The 19,292-nt window shown below is 40.1% G+C and overlaps 1 protein-coding gene and 1 non-coding gene across 19 annotated transcripts in view; one reads left to right on the top strand and one right to left on the bottom strand.

Annotated features, from left to right (window-relative positions):
- The window catches only part of STRBP (spermatid perinuclear RNA binding protein), a 199,131-nt gene that overhangs the window by 51,081 nt on the left and 128,758 nt on the right, over positions 1-19,292 (top strand). The window lies entirely within an intron of this gene.
- LOC147362569 (U6 spliceosomal RNA) lies at positions 9,795-9,901 on the bottom strand. The gene has a single exon (XR_015137531.1). It is a non-coding gene; the product is annotated as a U6 spliceosomal RNA (small nuclear RNA).

Below are 19,292 nucleotides of genomic sequence, written 5' to 3' on the forward strand. Positions count from 1 at the left end.
AAATAGATGGAGAGATTTATTTATAGCTAGCAAAATGTTAACTTTTTAAGCCCCCCTCCCCACTTTGGTGCTAAAACCATTAATTGAGTAATTGGAATGGAAGTAATTGTTAATTTATTCATAAATGTATTTACTCAACACCCTTGTGAATATCTGTTGTGGGCCAGGCAGTGTTCTAGACACTGGAATACAGTGGTAAATAAGACAGGCAAGGTCCCTACTTTTGTTGACCTTATGTTCCTGTGTTGAAGTAGAGAATAAGTAATCAAGAAATACACCATTAAGTGCTAGGCAGATAATTAAAATATAGGTTGATATTAAGATAGGAGAGTGATGGGGGTGGCTACTTAATTGGATGATTGGGGAAGGCCTCTGAAGATATCTCATTTATAGTTAGATCCGAAGGTTAAGAGTCTCTCTGGCTGCAAGACTCTGCCGGCCAGAGAGGACTGCTAGTGCCGTGCAGGGACACAGTTGGTATGTGGGAGGAGCCAAAAAGGAGGACCGAGTGATTGGAGTACAACCAGGAGGGAGAGAGAGGAAGAGCCAGAGAGTGAGATACAGATGAGAGTTTGGTGAGGTAGGCAGGGGCCAGATCAGCTGAGACTTTGTAACCTGGGTGAGGAGTTTATATTATGTATACATTTATCATACATAAATGTGTATATATTCAGATATGTGGCAAATATATTTACACACACACACACAGCAATTAAGTAACTGCTCCAGGTGTTGTGCTAAAACTGGGGGCAACAACAAAGGAAGTGTAAAATTTAGGCCTTTCTTTCATTGAGCTTTGATGAAAAGAGAGGTGAAAAAAGTGTAACCTGTGGTCGTTGGAGAGGATTTCTTGGAGGAGTTGAAGCTTAAAGAGTAATAGTAGGACTTAGGCAGGCAGAGGAGAAGAGTAAATCCAAGTAACAGAATAGATACGGTGGAAAGAAAATTGGCATCTTAGTCAGAAGACCTGGTTTGAATGTTGGCTCTGGCGTTTAATAGCTTTGTGACTTTGGTTGGGTCCCTTTGAGCCTTTGTCTCCCGTGCCTTCTCATAGGGCTGCTGTGAAGATGAAGACTGTATGGGTTGCTTCTACTGTAATGAGATTGCACTAGTTTTGTTGTTAGATGACTGGTTTGCAGATACTTATTAACATTTCGGAGAAGGCACTGGCACCCTACTCCAGTATTCCTGCCTGGAAACTCCCATGGATGGAGGAGCCTGCTAGGCTGCAGTTCGTGGGGTCACTAAGAGTCAGACATGACTGAGCGAGACTTCCCTTTCATTTTCCACTTTCATGCATTGGAGAAGGAATTGGCAACCCACTCCAGTGTTCTTTCCTGGAGAATCCCAGGGACGGGGGAGCCTGATGGGCTGCCGTCTATGGGGTTGCACAGAGTCGGACATGACTGAAGCGACTTAGTAGCAGCATTAACATGTTCCATAAATTCAGATGTCATTTAGTAATTTGTATTTATCAAATCTTTTATAACTTTCCATTAAAAATATTTAGAGTGCCTAGCTCAGTGTGAGCCATTCAGTGACTTGTAGGTGTTAATCATTCTTAGTCAGCTCAGGCTGAGTAAAACAGGCATAGCAAAACAGGATGACAATCTCTGCCCTTCAGGAGTTTTTGCTCTTGGTGTTAAGTTATACTCATATGAATGTAAGGTATTCAATGCCCTGGAGTCTAAATTTGTGCTACAGGTACAAATAAAAGAGATCAGGGTAAATGTCCTTCTCTAGACCTCATTGGAGCAGTGTGAGTAAATGTGGCCCTGGAAAAAAGGATTTGGATAGGCAGGGAGGGCAGGGTAGGCGTTCTGTACTAACAGGGCTTTGGGTTGGCTAAAAAGTTACTTGCGCTTTTCTGTTATCTTACGTAAAAACCCAAACAAAGTTTTGGCCAACCCAATATTTTATTTTGTTTTATTTACTTAAATATATTTATATTTAGGGATACCAAAGCATAAATGTTACTGCTACTGCTGAGGAAATCATTAGTAACACTTAAAGATTCTCATTCTAAAACTTGTATAATGTTATAATTGAGTTTACCTTTCTCCTTGTAAATTTATTGAACTTGTGCCTTCTCTCCAGATGGTATTACAGTGTAGAATTTATTTTTGGAGTGTGTTTTTTAAAAATATGGAATTGCTTTTATGATACACATAGGTTTAAAGTCTGTTATGGATTTTCTCCTGTAGGTGTATAAGTCACAAAACTATGCTATAAGATTATTGTTCCAAAGGCAGGACAAATTTCTGAAGTTTCCTTGGTAATCTCCCTTCACATCTTTAGATTGTTTCTCAACTGTTTATAAATCCTTGTGCCTATTTGGGATGCTAGGATGACTCTCTTTTTTAGAAAACCAGTGCCATTAGAGTCCTGTACAGCCTGTCCTGAAATTAGGTTGTTTTAATACAACGCACTGTTCTCTCTTGGTCACTGTAATGGTTTGCAAATGACCAGACCCTAGGTCATACTTCTTCAATGCAGCTGTCTTTCTTGAATACTGAGAGTGAACTCCTTTTAATTTGCCTTTCAGGGAATCTAGGTTTAACTGCATATCTACTAGAATACTTTGCGCTAGTAACTAGACTATAGAGAATCTTGATAGCATTCTAGTAACTTTCCTATTGGTATATGATCAGCTCAGTGAAATTTTACAGAATCATGATTTTTATAGTTTTAATAATAAAAGCTAACATTTACTGAGTGTTCTTATGCCATGCTTTCTTCTAAGCATGGAATTTTTTTTTCTTTTTTTTCATTTAAACATCACAACAACATAATAAGGTGAGTACTGTTTTTATTCTCACTTTACATGTGAGACAGGTTAATTTCCATCCAGGGTTACACGGTTAGCAAGTGATAGAGCAGGGATTTGAACCTAGGCAGTCTGATTTCAGGGCCAGTTCTCTTACCTTTAAAACTTTAACAGTCTTCTCAGATAATGTCCTTCCGGGAAACTCTTACATTGGGAATTTTATCTTTTATGTGTTACTTTGTGGGAAGATGTTGGAAGCTTGTTAAGTTGTAACAAGCTTGTTAAGCTTGTTAGGGATTTTTAAGTTGTACCCATTACCTTGTGTGAGGGGTTGGCTATTATATTAGTTAAGTAACCCCAGCTGCTGAATTAGAGCCCTGAAATACATCAGCTAAAATGCCTAAATCCTGTGCATAATAGCCCAGAGCAGGTGTCCACCTCAGCCTGTTGCTGCTGCTAAGTCGCTTCAGTTGTATCCGACTCTGTGCGACTCCATAGACGGCAGCCCACCAGGCTCCCCTGTCCCTGGGATTCTCCAGGCAAGAACACTGGAGTGGGTTGCCATTTCCTTCTCCAATGCATGAAAGTGAAAAGTGAAAGGGAAGTCGCTCAGTCGTGCCAGACTCTGAGCGACCCCATGGACTGCAGCCCACCAGGCTCCTCTGTCCATGGGGTTTTCCAGGCAAGAGTACTGGAGTGGGATGCCATTGCCTTTTCTGCCTCAGCCTATGGCTCTCCATAAAAGGCATTTAGGGAGCTCAGGCAATAGGGCTGATGGGGATCCTACTATCTTTAGTACCTGGCTTCCACGGTTGTTTTGTTGGACACATTGTCTAAGAGAGGTGGAAGTTGCAAGTACAATTTCTGCTCACTTTGGTTGCTGAGGGCTTAGTCTCATTGCCTTATCTAGTTGCAGAGGGATTGGGAAATGTCATGTCCTTTCTCTTGCTGACTGGGTGGTAGGATGCCATTCTGTAGTATTTTGAGTTATTTCATCAGTGTTGAAATGTTCTTGGGAGGAGTTCATTTTCAGCTACAAAATGTGAAGGGTGGCGAACCTTGTCCCCATTACAACTCTCTTACTTTGGAAGAAACAGTGGCTTTTGGTGGATAGTTAGCTGCCTCCTCCACAGCTGTAATGCTGTAGATTTCAGTAGGAATGCCAGAGCAACCCAGTGTTATGTTTACAAAGTGTGACTATACACATTCAGCTCTTGCTTCTTGTACCAGCTCTGTGAGGTAACTATCAACAGATAAAGCCAAGTAGTGGTATTCCCATTGCAAATGAGAGAACTTCAAAGAAGTTGTAGAGCTGGAACTTTTACATGCAGATCTCATGGCATCAAAGTGCAATTTGTATAACACACAATTTTTTGGGCAGAAAATCTATTCAGCATTTTTTATGCTTACTATTATCACTGCTCTTAAATGTATCTTTCCTTAACAATATGTCCAATACAGTATTACTGATGTCCAATAAAATATACTGACAAATTACTGGCATAACTTGGTCTTATTTTGAAGATTCAGAAAGTTCATCAAGAACTTGCATTGCTTCACTGTCATCATTACATTTGTAAATGACATCCTACTTCAGGTATGTCAGTTAATGAAACACGAGAGGTTTTATTCTGTTTAGAAGTTACATTTTCTAGCCTTGCTTTTGGTAGATAAAATGATGTGTAAAATGAGTAAAGGAAGTAAGAAACAAAATAATTGCGGCAGTTACATTTTCTCTCAGGAAAAATATATTCTTTTTGAAATACAAGTGCTTATCTGTGTAATTTCACAGATAATTTTGCTGTACTTACTATGTGTTAAAAAACCATGTTAGTGCATGCTCCTCAAGAAATTGGGAACATATTCTGCTTTGTAGCAGAGGGGTCCTTCCTTACTGACATACTAGAAGTATGATGCCCTTCTGTAGTATTTTGAGTGTTTCATCAATGTTGAGGTGTTGTTGGTGAGGTGTTTTCAGCAACAGCACTTGTGGGAATCTGATTTAGGGGTTGAAAGCTGTGGACTATGGCAGAATGTTAAGTGTTTGTACAGATGGATTATTAATCAGAGAGTAAGCTGGATACTTCTACATATCTCCATTGTAATATAACAGACAGCAAGCTCATTCTGGTTGACTTACTTTTGGTTATTTTTCTTGGAACTCTGTCTTGTTGAGTGTTCTATTGCTAAATTATTTCAGAAGTGTCTTTTATTAAATAGAAGTAACATGATTTAAATGTATTTTGCATATAGAGAGCTACCCTTTCAACATTTCTTACAACTTTCGTTTTGCTGTGAAACAGAGATAGGAAAAGAAACACTATTTTGTTTGCATCTGACTGGTCACCTATGGCTCTGTGGGATAACAGTGTATTCTGCTGAAGTTGTATCTTAGGAGTCTAGTCTTTGCTTTGATTTTCAGTTGTCTGACGAAATCTCAGTAGAAATACAGTAATTGCATCATAATTCACTGAAGCCTAACCACACTCTTTATACAACACAGACTAGCATTTCTTGAATGCTTTTGCAAGAAAAAATACAGTTATCCAGATCTGTAATCCATTATTTTAGTAAATATACTCTAAAATACATTCTGAATTAAAAAAAAAAAAAAGACCAAAAAATAGGCTGCATTAAGGCTTATTCTCTAGCTTTTGTAGCTTTGAGTTACTCATTTTTGGGGAAAGTACATGTTAAATTTTGAACTTCTACATACGAGGAATGCAGGCACATTTACTGCTAAAATTCTGTCAATGTGTCTTTATTTGCCTAAACAGTGGAATAGCACTTTCAGGCTGTTTTAATGAAGTTTAGTTACAGTGAATGATAAGGTATATCATTTGAATCCTGGTTGTAATGTGATTCCTGTATTCACTTGTATTTAGAATTTGAACATGTGGTACAAAAAAATTAAACAAGTTGAAAAATATTAAATATTTAAGCTGAGATGAGGCACTTCATGTAATATTTTATTGTTGATTAGTTGCTAAGTCCGACTCTTGTGACCCCGTGGACTGTAGCCCACCAGGCTCTTCTGTCCATGGGATTTCCCACACAGGAATACTGGAGTGGGTTGCCATTTCCTTCTCCAGGGGATCTTTGTGACCTAGGGATTGAACCTGCATCTCCTACATTGGTAGGTGGATTCTTTACCACTGAACTACCAGGGTAGCCCTATGTAATATTACTTTTCCAAAAAAAAAAAGATATAGAACCACAGGAGAGTATGGAAAGGGCGCTGGACTTTAGTCATGAGTCCAGGGTTTGAGTCTGAGCCTTCCTAAAAAGTTGTTGGTGACCTCAGGCAAGATGATGCTTCCCTGGTGGCTCAGCTTGTTAAAGAATCCACCTGCAAAGTGGGAGACCTGGTTCAACCCCTGGGTAGGGAAGATCCCCTGGAGAAGGGAACAGCTACCCACTCCAGTATTCTGGCCTGGAGAATTCCATGGATTGTATATTCTATGGGGTCACGAAGAGTTGGACACGACTGAACGACTTTCACATCATCATCAGGCAAGATATATCACTTCTTTGGGTCTTAATTTTCTTTTTGACAAATAACAATCTTGTGTTAGTCTTTTTGACCAGTTTCAGCACTTTGTGATTTTGTGATTCTTCTTATTCTCCTAGTGTATTTTTCTGTCTTGTCAAGGGGAGGTTTACAGTATAAAGCTGCCAGCTCTTTTGTCTTGATGAATGGTCTTGATAGTAGAAAACATGATTTGAATTTTCCCCATCTAACTTTATTATGTTTTCTAAAACTAGTTTTAAAGGAGTTTAGAAGTATGAAATTAGAAGTATTTAGTTTTACATTTTAATTGTGCCTAACAGCTGTCATTATAAAACTCATATGAACTGGAAAGACAGACAAAACAGTTGTAAAATTTATTAGTCAGTGAAAGGAAGTTGCTGAGTTATCTAGTGTATCTGTTAAAGTCCTTTGAAATTTCATTTTAAGGCAGAGAGTAGTACAATCAGTTATGTGTGTGGACCTTGTCCATATAAGTCAGTGTAGATGTACTGCTGGTACATTTTTCTCTAAGCGTTTTATTATTAAAGTTTAAAAATGCAAAAGATTTGAAAGAATTATACAGTGAACACCTACATATTCTACAATTAGCTCAACCCCAGCAATTAACATTTTCTTTTATTTGCTTTATCATGTTTATCCATCAATTTATCCCATTATCTATCAATCTTTTTTTTTTTTGATGTATTACAAAGTAAGTTGCAGACATTCTTACAGTTTATTTCTAAACACTGACATACATGTTAATTATAATTAGCTGGAGTTCAAACTTGTTACACTTTTTTAAAATTAAAATTTACATATGGAAAAATGCACAGCTCTTAAGTCTGCCATGGATGATATTAATTAATGAGTACCCAACAAAAGTCCTTCTAGTCAAGGCTATGGTTTTTCCTGTGGTCATGTATGGATGTGAGAGTTGGACTGTGAAGAAAGCTGAGCGCCGAAGAATTGATGCTTTTGGACTGTGGTGCTGGAGAAGACTCTTGAGAGTCCCTTGGACTGCAAGGAGATCCAACCAGTCCATTCTGAAGGAGATCAGTCCTGGGTATTCATTGGAAGGAGTGATGCTAAAGCTGAAACTCCAGTACTTTGGCCACCTCATGTGAAGATTTGACTCATTGGAAAAGACCCTGATGCTGGGAGGGATTGGGGGCAGGAGGAGAAGGGGATGACAGAGGATGAGATGGCTGGATGGCATCACCGACTCGGACATGAGTTTCGGTGAACTCCGGGAGTTGGTGATGGATAGGAAGGCCTGGCATGCTGCGATTCATGGGGTCGCAAAGAGTTGGACACAACTGAGCAACTCAACTGAACTGAACTGACATTTTCAGGACCTGTGTTGGTCTGGCACATAGACGAGACAGCCTCTGCCTTCAGGATGCTAATAGAGATAATGTGTAAGAAAGTTAATCCAGTATTACTTGGACCTTTTTGTTGCAAGTAATAGAAATCTGTAGTATCTCAGTATATAGGTCTTGCTTTTAAAACTCAAGAACAGGAAGGAATCAGAGCAGCTTCTAGGAATAACTGGAAGGCCCATAGGACTGTCTCCTCTTACCTTTGTTTTACTCTGCCCATCTATTCTTTCTTTTCTCTTTGAAGATTTGCTTTCTCCTCTTTTTAGTACATATGGTTAGAATATGGCTGCTTCATAAAGTTTGTTTCTTTCTTTTTCAAAAATATTTATTTGCTTGTGCTGAGTCTTCGTTGCAGCAGGTGGAATCTAGTTCCCTAACCAGGCATCAAACTCTGGCCCCTTGCGTTGTGGAGTCTTAGCCACTAGGGAAGTCCCATAGCCTTTCTTTTAAAACTAATAGTTCTCAGCCACATGGAGATACCAATTTTCTATTTTAATTTGAATTCCAGGTTCCTGGGAGGGAGTCTGATTGGCCCAGTCTGGTTCAGCTATGCTTGAGGGCAGGTTTTGAAGTTTGGATCTCCTATTGGAAGCCTGCCTTTGTGGATGGAGAAAGGACAGTTCCTGGAGCAGGTGTGGGGCTGTTGAAAGGAGGCTGCCACTGAAAATTGTTTCTAAGTACGAGTTTGATAAATGATTCTATAGACAAGAACAGGGTACAGAAATAGCATAGAGGGAGAATGAATCACTATTTAGGGATAGAGTGGTGGTCCGAGACCACTTCCTGAAGAAATTGGTGGCTGGGTTGGGTCTGAAAGTAAATTCAAGTTCAGCAGTGGGAAAGAAGGATGTGTGCTGCAGAAGAACAGGTAGAAAGACAGGAAATGGCATAGTGTGTTTAGGAAATTGTAAGCACGTTAGTGTATCTGCAGTATAATTTTTGAAGTGGGACAAGTTCCATAGTGATGGGAAAGCGAGAGGGAGAGAAATAGGTAGGTAGGTAGATAGATATTTAGATATATATCAGGGCCAGTTCAGAGGAGAATCTTATCTTGCTAACATATGGGAAGCCAGCAAGAGTAGGTCACAATCAGATTTATTTTAAGATATCATTTCATTGGTTAAACTGGAGACAAGTTCAAACTCATGAGAGCCTGGACTAAGAAAATGGAAGTGAAAAAGAACAGGAGATATATTTAGGCAGTAAAATCTTCAGTACTTGGGGTTTATTGAAGATTGGGAGAAGGATAAATTTTACGATGATAACCCATATTCTGATGGTGGCTGGATGAGTTGGGATACCATCCAAGATGAGATATATAGGATACTGAGGTGCTTGCTGTTAGTTATGTATTTCTTAATCTGGCTGATAATCACAGATGTACTTTTTTAGGACTGTTAAATTGTACTTATATGTTTTATGCATTTTTGTGCATTTAAGTTATATTTCGTAATCAGAAATGTTACAGAACAAAAAGAAACACAAAAAATATGCTTTGGGAAAAAGATGCTGACTTTAGGATTGGACATTTGCATTTGGGGTGTGCATGCAACCTTCCAGATGGAGATATGTAGAAGGCAGTAAGTTGGACATGAAATCTGAAGTATGGGCTGCTGATGAAAGGATTAGATTAGGTTTGTAGTTCCCTTTCCTGTTTGTATGTTAGGATTTTCTGGAGAGTTAAAAAAAATTATTGGTAACCTACATCCCACCCCAGACCAATTAAATTGGTCCTTGGTGGTATAACCGCACAAGGTCTAGTTCACAGAGCTTCCTGTGCTCCTTACTCTGGTGCAGAGATGAGAACCGCTACGTTTCTGGAAAATTGCTCATTTCCTGCATTCTGTGATGAAGAGATAGAGTTGAGCAGAGAGGATTTTGTAATTGCTTTAAAATTCAAAATAATTCATATTTGGGGGGGAGGGATGATTCTTTTTTTTGTTTTTGTTTTTGGCTGCACTGTGCAGCATGTAGAATCTTAATTCCGTGACCAGGGATGGAACCTGGGCCCCCAACAGTGGAAGCGTGGATTCTTAACCACTGGACCACCAGGGAAGTTCTAGGACATGATTCTTAAGCCTTGTGCTTTCCCCCACTATTATTATTATTTTTTTTGGATTAGAATGAATTTTATAAAAATACGGAACACTTCACAAATTTGCTTGTCATCCTTGCTCGGGGGCTATTCTAATCTTCTCTGTAGCATTCCAGTTTTAGTATATGTGCTGCTGAAGTGAGCACTTTCCCCCCATTATTACCTGAAGTTAAAAAAGAATGTATTTGGTTAAAATAACAATGTATGTGTGTTCCTAAAGAAAAACATGTGGAAGATGCAAGCTGTTTCAGTTAAAACAGTATTAAAACAGATTTCTTTTGATGAAATGGCTGTGTCTTCTCTAATTTTAATTATTAATAATGTATAGGCTTTGCAGCCAAACATAGAAAATTGCCTCATCGGCTGCAGTGTCTTTGAATAGTAAATATGAAGGACAATGATTGGTAAATGTTAATTGTGTGATGTAGTCTGAAAGGCAGGCAGCTGTAAATGCTGTGAAATTGTCTCTGTTATATGTGATATGGTAAGGACAGTTGCTCACTCGTTGGTCTTTACTTTCCTTCACTACATAGCTTTGTAACTCATCAGGGTCCTGTATCCATCACTAAGTATTTATTAGTACCTGAAATATGCCAGGGGTAAATTTATGTAAAGTACTAAATATAGATAAAAATGTAGGGACTTGCACCAGGCGTGCCAGTATTTCCATTTTGGATGGCATATAAAGGGCGGCAGGATGCAAAATTATTTGATAATTATAAGACTTTCTTTACTGTTCAGAAACTGGAATGATTTCTTGGGTTTGAGCATTTAGGTATGACCTAACCCATAGATGATTATTCTCACTCACCAGCCTCTAGTTCCTTGGACTCTCTTCATCTAGTGATTTTGTTTTCCTTGGACCTCAGGCCCATGATCTTACCACTTTTTTCACTGTCTTTTACCTTCTTGACATTCTCATTTCCTTCCTCACCCAGTGTAAATTCCATAGCCAGTCATTTTACAAACTCCTCTTCATATACCCTCAATTACCATGCCCTTCTTGCTTTATCATACTTACTTGGCAAAATTTGTAATCCTGGTTAAGCTGACTCTTCTACTTTGTACCTGTGCATCTGAACACAGCTGGAAAGTGCATGTGTGTACATATGTGTGCACATGCACACTCCCACAGCTGTGCTGACTGATCTTAAGTTCACGCCCTTGAACCTCAGAGGGTCCTTAATACTGCCAGGCAGTCATATATGTACCTAGTGTGTTACCACTCTTCTAGACAGCTCTTTTGTACCATCATCTTTCTCTTTAAAGGTATAACATCTCTCCCATTCAACTGATGACCTTGCTTCCTAAGAAACTTCCTACTTCACTAGGAAGACTGAGGCACTCTGTGCCTGTGCATTCTGCCTTCCCTCCTTTTAACATGATGAACTATCAGTGCATCTGTGCATCTTTAGTTGTATGCCGAATACCACCCCCTTTGAACTACTCAAGGGTACTAGTCCAAGAATCACTGCTGCCAGCCAGTTCCCTATATCACTGTTTTACTGTCTATTAGGTCATTCATCAGTGTATAAAGCATGTTATTTCAAATACCCCCAGTTTAAAAAATACTTTTTCTTGACCCTACCTTCATTGCTAGGTACTGTCCTGTATATTTGCTCTCCTTTGTAGCAGAACTTTAGAAAGTTGTCTCTATTCAATTGTTTGTAATTTCTTCCCTCACATTCTGTCTCAGTCTGGAACAACAGACTGGTTCCAAATAGGAAAAGGAGTACGTCAAGTCTGTTTATTGTCACCATGCTTATTTAACTTATATGCAGAGTACATCATGAGAAATGCTGGAAGAAGCACAAGCTGGAATCAAGATTGCTGGGAGAAATAGCAATAACCTCAGATATGCAGATGACACCACCCTTATGGCAGAAAGTGAAGAAGAACTAAAGAGCCTCTTGAAGAAAGTGAAAGAGGAGAGTGAAAAAGTTGGCTTAAAGCTCAACATTCAGAAAACAAAGATCATGGCATCCAGTCTCATCACTTCATGGCAGATGGATGGGGAAACAGTGGCAGACTTAATTTTTTTGGACTCCAAAGTCACTGCAGATGGTGACTGCAGCCATGAAATAAAAAGACACTTACTTCTTGGAAGAAAAGTTATGACCAACCTAGACAGCGTATTAAATAGCAGAGACATTACTTTGCCAGTAAAGGTCTGTCTCGTCAAGGCTGTGGTTTTCCAGTAGTCATTTATGGATGTAAGAGTTGGACTATAAAGAAAGCTGAGCACCGAAGAATTGATGCTTCTGAATTGTGGTGTTGGAGAAGACTTTTGAGAGTCCCTTGGACTGCAAGGAGATCCAACCAGTCCATCCTAAAGGAAATCAGTCCTGGGTGTTCATTGGAAGGCGTGATGCTGAAGCTGAAACTCCAGTACTTTGGCCACCTGATGCGAAGAGATGACTCATTTGAAAAGACCCTGATGTTGGGAAAGATTGAAGGTGGGATGAGAAGGGGATGACAGAGGATGAGATGGTTGGCAACTCAATGGACATGAGTTTGAGTAAACTCCGGGAGTTGGTGATGGACAGAGAGGCCTGGCGTGCAGCAGTCCATGGGGTTGCAAAGAGTCGGACATGACTGAGCAGCTGAACTGAACTGAACTGATTCTATCTCTTCCTCTGTCATTCTTTTATTGAAATATAATTCACATACTGTAAAATTCACCACCATCAGTGTACAGTTCAGTGGTTTTTTTAGTATATTCAGAGTTGTGCATCTATCACCACTATCTGCAGAACATTTTCATCATCCCATAAAAAACCCTTTATCCCTTCGCAGGCACTCTATTCCTCAGTCTGTAGCTCTGCTTGTTCTCTTGGAATCTACCTATGTCTCTGTGGGTCTGCCTCTTGTGGAAATTTCACATAAAGGGAACCAAACAATATGTGACCTTTTGTGTCTGTCTGCTTTTACTTAGTTAACCTGTTTTCAAGGTTTACCATGTTGTAACACTACATTCCTTTTTATGGCTGAATAACATTCCATTCCTTGGGTGAGTTCCACGTTTTGTTAATCTTTCAGGTTTTGGACATTTGGATTGTTCCCACTATTTGGCTCTTATGAAATATGCTGATCAGACACATTTATATTCAGGTTTTGGGAGAATGTGCTTTCAGTTCTCTTGGGTGCATACCTTGGAGGAGAATTGCTGGTCATAAGATAACCTTATGTTTAACATTTTGAGGAACTGTCAGACCGTTTTCCAAAAGGACTGCATGAAAACATTCCCACCAGCAGTGTATGAGGGTTCCAGTTTCTCCATTTTATTCTCACTTAAGCCAGCTTGATTCAGTTAGGCTTTTCCCCTCCTTCTTGACTACAGCTGCCTTTGACAAGGTTGTCATCGATAACATAAAAGTACCAGAATTCAGAGTATGTTGTTAGTCATCGTTGTGTTTGACCTATAAATAGCATTTGACACATGATCACTCATTGCTCCTTGGTATACTTTTTTTTACTTTTGGCTTCCAGAATACCACACGTTCATACCTCCCTCCCCCGCCACCTCCCATTTTATTGGTCAATCCTTCTCAGTTTCTTTTATTATTTTCTTTCTCCCTACTTTTTAGAATAGGAGTTTCCCCTGGGGATCATATCAGTACTTCTATATCTTTTAATACTCTCTTATACTGGCTTTCATGTTGATATCTCTTTTTTTGTACTTAAGAGCCAAATACCCAACTACCTACTCAACCTCACTGGGGTGTCTGGTAAACATCTTAAATGGAACATGTCTAAAGCCAAACCCCTTCTCTTCTCTTTATAATATGCTCTGCCTCCAGATCTCCCTGTCTTTGGTGAAGATAATTTCATCCTTCAGTTTTTCAGGGCAAAAACCTTGGCATTAATTTTATTCCTCCTTTCTCACATGCCACATCCAGTCTGCTAGGAAGTCCTCTTGGTCTTACCTTCAAAGTACATGCAGAGTTGGAACACTTCTCCCCACTGCCCCTGTTGCCGCCATCTTGTTCCCATCATCATCTGTCCCCTGGATCTTTGTAGAAAAAGTCCTAATCCTATCAGACCCTCAGCTGTTTGTACTTTTGCCTCCAGCAGTCTAGTTCAATACAATAGCCAGAAGAATCCTTCTGGAATATGTCAGATCATCATTTACTGTCCAAACCCTACTTTGGCTCCCTGTTTCACTCAGTTCAGTCGCTCAGTTGTGTCTGACTCTTTGCAACCCCATGGACTGCAGCACGCCTGGTTTTCCTGTCCATCACTAACTCCTGGAGTTTACTCAGACTCAAGTCCATTGAGTTGGTGATGCCATCCCAACCATCTCATCCTATGTCATCCCCTTCTCCTCCCGCCTTCAGTCTTTACCAGCATCAGGATCTTTTCCAGTGAGTCAGTTCTTTGCATCAGGTGGCCAAAGTATTGGAGTTTCATCCTTAGCATCAGTCCTTCCAACGAATATTCAGGACTGATTTCCTTTAGGATCTGCTGGTTGGCTCTCCTTGCAGTCCAAGAGTGATAGCCAAACAAGGCCCTATGTCATCTAACCCTATTACTTGTCTGGCCTCATCCACCGTTCTCCCTGATCACTCTGTTCACCTCCTTGCTGGTTTTCAAGCAGGCCAGACATGTTTTAGACTCATGGCCTTTGCGTTTGCTGTTCCTTCTACTTGAAATATTCGTCACTGTCAAGTCTGCTCAAAATTTATCATGTCAGTTAGCTGACTTTAATTTTTTAATTCTGTAACTTGCGTTTCCTACACTCTGGGCTCCTCTTACTCTGCTGTTTTTTTATTTGCATAGCACTTGACTGTGACATTGACTACATTATTCGGTTATACAGGATGTTTATGATATATTCAGATGACCAATGCTGGGCTGGGGACTTCCCTGGTGGCTCAGATGGTAAAGAATCTGCCTGCGAAGTGGGAGACCTGGTTTTGATCCCTGGGTTGGGACGATCCCCTGGAGAAGGGAATGGCTATCCACTCCAGTATTCTGGGCTGGAGAATTCCATGGACAGAGGAACCTGGCAGGCTACAGTCCATGGGGTCACAAAGAGTTGGACTTTCACTTTCAGTGCTGGGCTGGATGAATCAGGTGGAATCAAGATTGCCAGGAGAAACACCAACAACCTCAGATAGGCAGATGATAATGTTCTAATGGCAAAAAGTGAAGAGGAACTACAGAGCCTCTTGATGGAGGTGAAAGAGGGTGAAAAAGCTGGCTTAAAACTCAACGTTCAGAAAACTAAGAACATGGCATCTGGTCCCATCACTTCATGGCATATAGATGGAGAAACAATGGAAACAGTGAAAGACTATTTTCTTGTGCTCCCAAATCACTGTGGACAGTGAATGCCAGCCATGAAATTAAAAGATGCTTGCTCCTTCAAAGGAAAGCTGTGACAAACCTAGATAGCGTATTAAAAAGCAGAGACATCACTATGCTGGAAAAGGTCTGTGTAGTCCAAGCTATGGTTTTTCCAGTAGTCAAGTTTGGATGTGCGAGTTGGACCATAAAGAAGGTTGAGCCCTGAATAATTGATGCTTTCGAACTGTGATGGTGGAGAAGACTTGAGAGTCCCTTGGACAGCAAGGAGATTAATCCAGTCAATCCTAAAGGAATTCAGTCCTGAATATTAATTGCATGGACTGTTGCTGAAGCTCCAATCCTTTGGCCACCTGATATGAAGAGTTGACTCATTGGAAATCCAAGACCCTGATGCTGGGAAAGGTTGAAGGCAAAAGAAGGGGGTGGCAGAGGATGAGATGGTTGGGTTGCGTCACCAACTCAATGATCATGGATTTGAGCAAACTCTAGGAGATAGTGAAGGACAGGGAAGCCTGGTGTACTGCAGTTCATGGGGTCGCAGGGAGTCAGACACGACTTAGAGACTGAGTAACAAATGATATATTGCTTTCCCTCCCAACCCCTCTGCTAGGGTGTAGCTGTATGAGGGCAGTGATTTTTGTTTTGTTTACTGTTGTGTCTTAAGTGTTTAGAACAGGGGATGGCGCATTCTAGTCATTCAAGAAATATTTGTGAAATGAGCAAAAAATGGATAGCTTTATGGGGAGGGTCGTGTCTGAGACAGGTGTTGAAAATTTTGATTTGATCCCTGCGTTAGGAAGATCCCCTGGAGAAGGGAATTCTTGCCTGGAGAATCCATGGACAGAGGAGCCAGGTGGGCTATAATCCATGGGGTCACAGAGAGTCAGACTTGACTGAGTGACTAACACCTTCACTTTTTACATAGAGTAAAATTCATCCTTTTTGGGTATACAGGTCTATGAATTTTGACAGACTGTTTCAGTCATGTAGCCACCACCACAATCAAGATATAAAATGTTTTCCATCTCTGCAAGAAGTTGCTTAAGTTCCTTTGCAGTTGGTTCCCTTCCTTCATCTAATGCCCCTGACAGCCTGATCTAATTTCTGTCCCTTATAGTTATGTTTTTTCCAGAATGTCATATACATGGAATCATTTAAGTATGCCTCCTTTTTTTTTTCTTTTGAGTGTGCTGAGTGGCATGTGAGGCCCTAGTTCCCTGACCAGGGATTGAACCTGTGCCCCCTGCAGTGGAACTGTGGATTCTTAATGATTAGACCACTAGGGAAAGTTCCAAGTATGACTCCTTTTGAGTCTCTTTCATTTAGCCTAATGCTTTTGAGGTTCATACATGTTACTGCATACTTCAGGAATTGATTTTTAAAATATATATATGTTTTATTGAAGTATAATTGACTTACAATATTTCAGATGCACAGCAAGGTGATTCAGTTATACAGACACATAATATTAGTTTGGTTATTTCCATCATAAGTTATTACAAGATATTGACTAGTTCCCTATGCTATACAGTAAACCTGTGTTGCTTGTTGCATATCTATTTTTTAATTAGAAATCTAGCATTCTATTCATATTAAGTCAAACAAGTGGAATCAAAATGTCAATTTTTTTAGTTAGGCAAAAATCCTTAAAGCTTCTAAAATATATATTATACATATTTATATATATGTATATGAAGGCTTTTCTACAGCCCTTGATAAAGCCTTGAGAAAGAACATAAAGAAGGAAGAGATGGAGAAATTGGAGAACATAAACTAAAGGGGATGGGAACACTGAATATGAAATAGAAAACTTGAAACAAACTAGATAAAAGGTTAGTAAAACTAACCTTTTACATATAGTCCAGTTGTTTTTAAACATGACTGCTCATTAGAACTCTTTGGGGCCCCGTGGACTGTGGTCTACCAGGCTCCTCTCTCCATGGGATTCTCCAGGCAAGAATACTGGAGAAGGTTGCCATTTCCTTCTCCAGGGGATCTTCCCGACCCAGGGATCAAACCCGGGTCTCCCGCATTGCGGGCAGACACTTTAACCTCTGAGCCACCAGGGAAGCTCATTAGAAACATACCTGGAGAAAAAAAGGAGTATCTGAGTATTTCTATTTTCCAAAAAATTCCAAGGTAATTCTGATATGCATCTGGATTTTCAAAAGTGGTTACAGGTTTTGTGTTTTTATTACATCCTAGTTTTGGTGATACAGAGTTTTATTCATTTTTCTGTTGACCAGTCATGATACAGTGGTATTAAGTGAGCAATAGTTACATAATCGCCATAATGAAAGATGTTTATCAGTTTTCACAATCAATAGCCAGACAAAAATTAAAAGATAAATTATAATTGGAAGCCATAATGGGAACATGATTAACTTAATAATAGAAAATAATTCTGTACAATTTGGGGGGAGAGTGTCAAGCAAAGTGATGTGGTAAGTGGAAGTGCATACATGCTCATGTTTTCATTCAGTCAGTCTATATGTCTTTTGGTTGGTGTATTTAATCCACTTACATTTAAGGTAATTATTGATATATATGATCCTATTACCATTTTCTTAATTGTTTTGGGTTTTCTGTAGGTCTTTTCCTTCTCTTGTGTTTCCTGCCTAGAGAAGTTCCTTTAGCATGTGTTGTAAAGCTGGTTTGATAGTGCTCAGTTCTCTTAATTTTTGCTTATCTGGAAAGCTTTTGATTTCTGAAGGAGAGTCTTGCTGGGTAGAGTATTCTTGGTTGTAGGTTCTTCCCTTTCATCACTTTAAATGTATCATGCCCTTTGCTTCTGGCTTGTAGAATTTCTGTTGAAAAATCAGCTGATAGCCTGATGGGAGTTCCTTTGTATGTTATGTGCAATTTTTCCCTTGTTTCTTCTAATATTTTATCTGTTTTTAATTTTTGTCAATTTGATTACTTTGTGTCTTGGTGTGCTCCTCCTTGGGCTCATCCTTCCTGGGAGACTCTGTGCTTCCTGAATTTGACTATTTCCTTTCCCATGTTTGGCAAGTTTTCAGCATTTATCTCTTCAAATATTTTCTCAGGTCCTTTTCTCTCTTCTCCTTCTGGGACCCCTATAATGAGAACATTGGTGTGTGTAGTGTCCCAGAGGTCTCTTAGGCTGTCTTCATTTCTTTTCATTCTTTTTCCTGTATTCTGTTCTGTGGCAGTGACTCCTACCATTCTGTCCTCCAGGTCATTTATCTGTGTTTCTGCCTCAGCTGTTCTGCTATGGATTCCTTTTAGTGTATTATTCATCTCTGTTTGTTTGTTCTTTAGTTCTTCTAGGTCTTTGGTAAACATTTTTTGCATCTTCTCAATCTTTGCCTCCATTCTTTTCCCAAGATCTTGGATCATCTTCACTATCATTATTCTGAATTCTTTTTCTGGGAGGTTGCCTATCTCCACTTAATTTAGTTGTTTTTCTGGGATTTTATCTTGTTCCTTCATTGGGAATATAACTTTCTGTAATATGGTTTTTGTTTTAGCTGCTGTGAGACTGCTGCTGCTTCTGTCTGTCCTCTCATGGCTGAGGCTGAGAGGCTTGTGTAAGATTCTTGATGGGAGGGATGGGAAAAACTGGGTCTTGCTCTGGTGGGCAGGACCTTGCTCAATAAAGCTTTAATCCAATTATCTGCTGATGGGTGGGGTTTCTCTCCCTCCCTGGTAGTTGTTTGGCTTGAGGTTACTGAGCCCTGGGGTGTGTCAGCTCTGTGGCAGGATTGATGGCAAACTCCAAGAGGGTTTAGGCCAAGAAGGACCTTGCAGTGCGCCCGTCCCTGTGGTGAGCCCTTGCCGACCCACGCCTCCACAGGAGGCCCTCCAGCACTAGCAGGCAGTTTTGGTTCAGTCTCCTGTGAGGTCACTGCTTCTCTCCTCTGCGTCTTGGTGCGTTCAAAATTTTGTTTTTGCCTTCCAAGACTGGAGTCTGTCTCCCCAGTCCTCTGGAAGGCCTGTAATCATATCCCACTGTTTCCTCAAGGCCAGATACCCTGGGGATTCCCAGTCCCTTTGTCAGATCCCCAGGCTGGGAAGTCTGATGCAGGGTTCAGAACCTTCACAATAGTGTGAAAACTTCTTTGGTATTATTGTTCTCCAGTCTGTGGGTCACCCACCCGATGGTTATGGGATTTGATTTTATCATGATTTCGCCCCTCCTACCATCTTGCTGCGGCTGCTTTTTTGTCCTTGGACATAGGGTATCTCTTTTGGTGGGTTCCAGCA

Source organism: Bos grunniens, chromosome 11 (genome assembly GCF_055505025.1).
Source record: "Bos grunniens cultivar Pamir isolate PY7600 chromosome 11, Bosgru_T2T1.0, whole genome shotgun sequence".
In the NCBI taxonomy this organism is placed as follows: domain Eukaryota; kingdom Metazoa; phylum Chordata; class Mammalia; order Artiodactyla; family Bovidae; genus Bos; species Bos grunniens.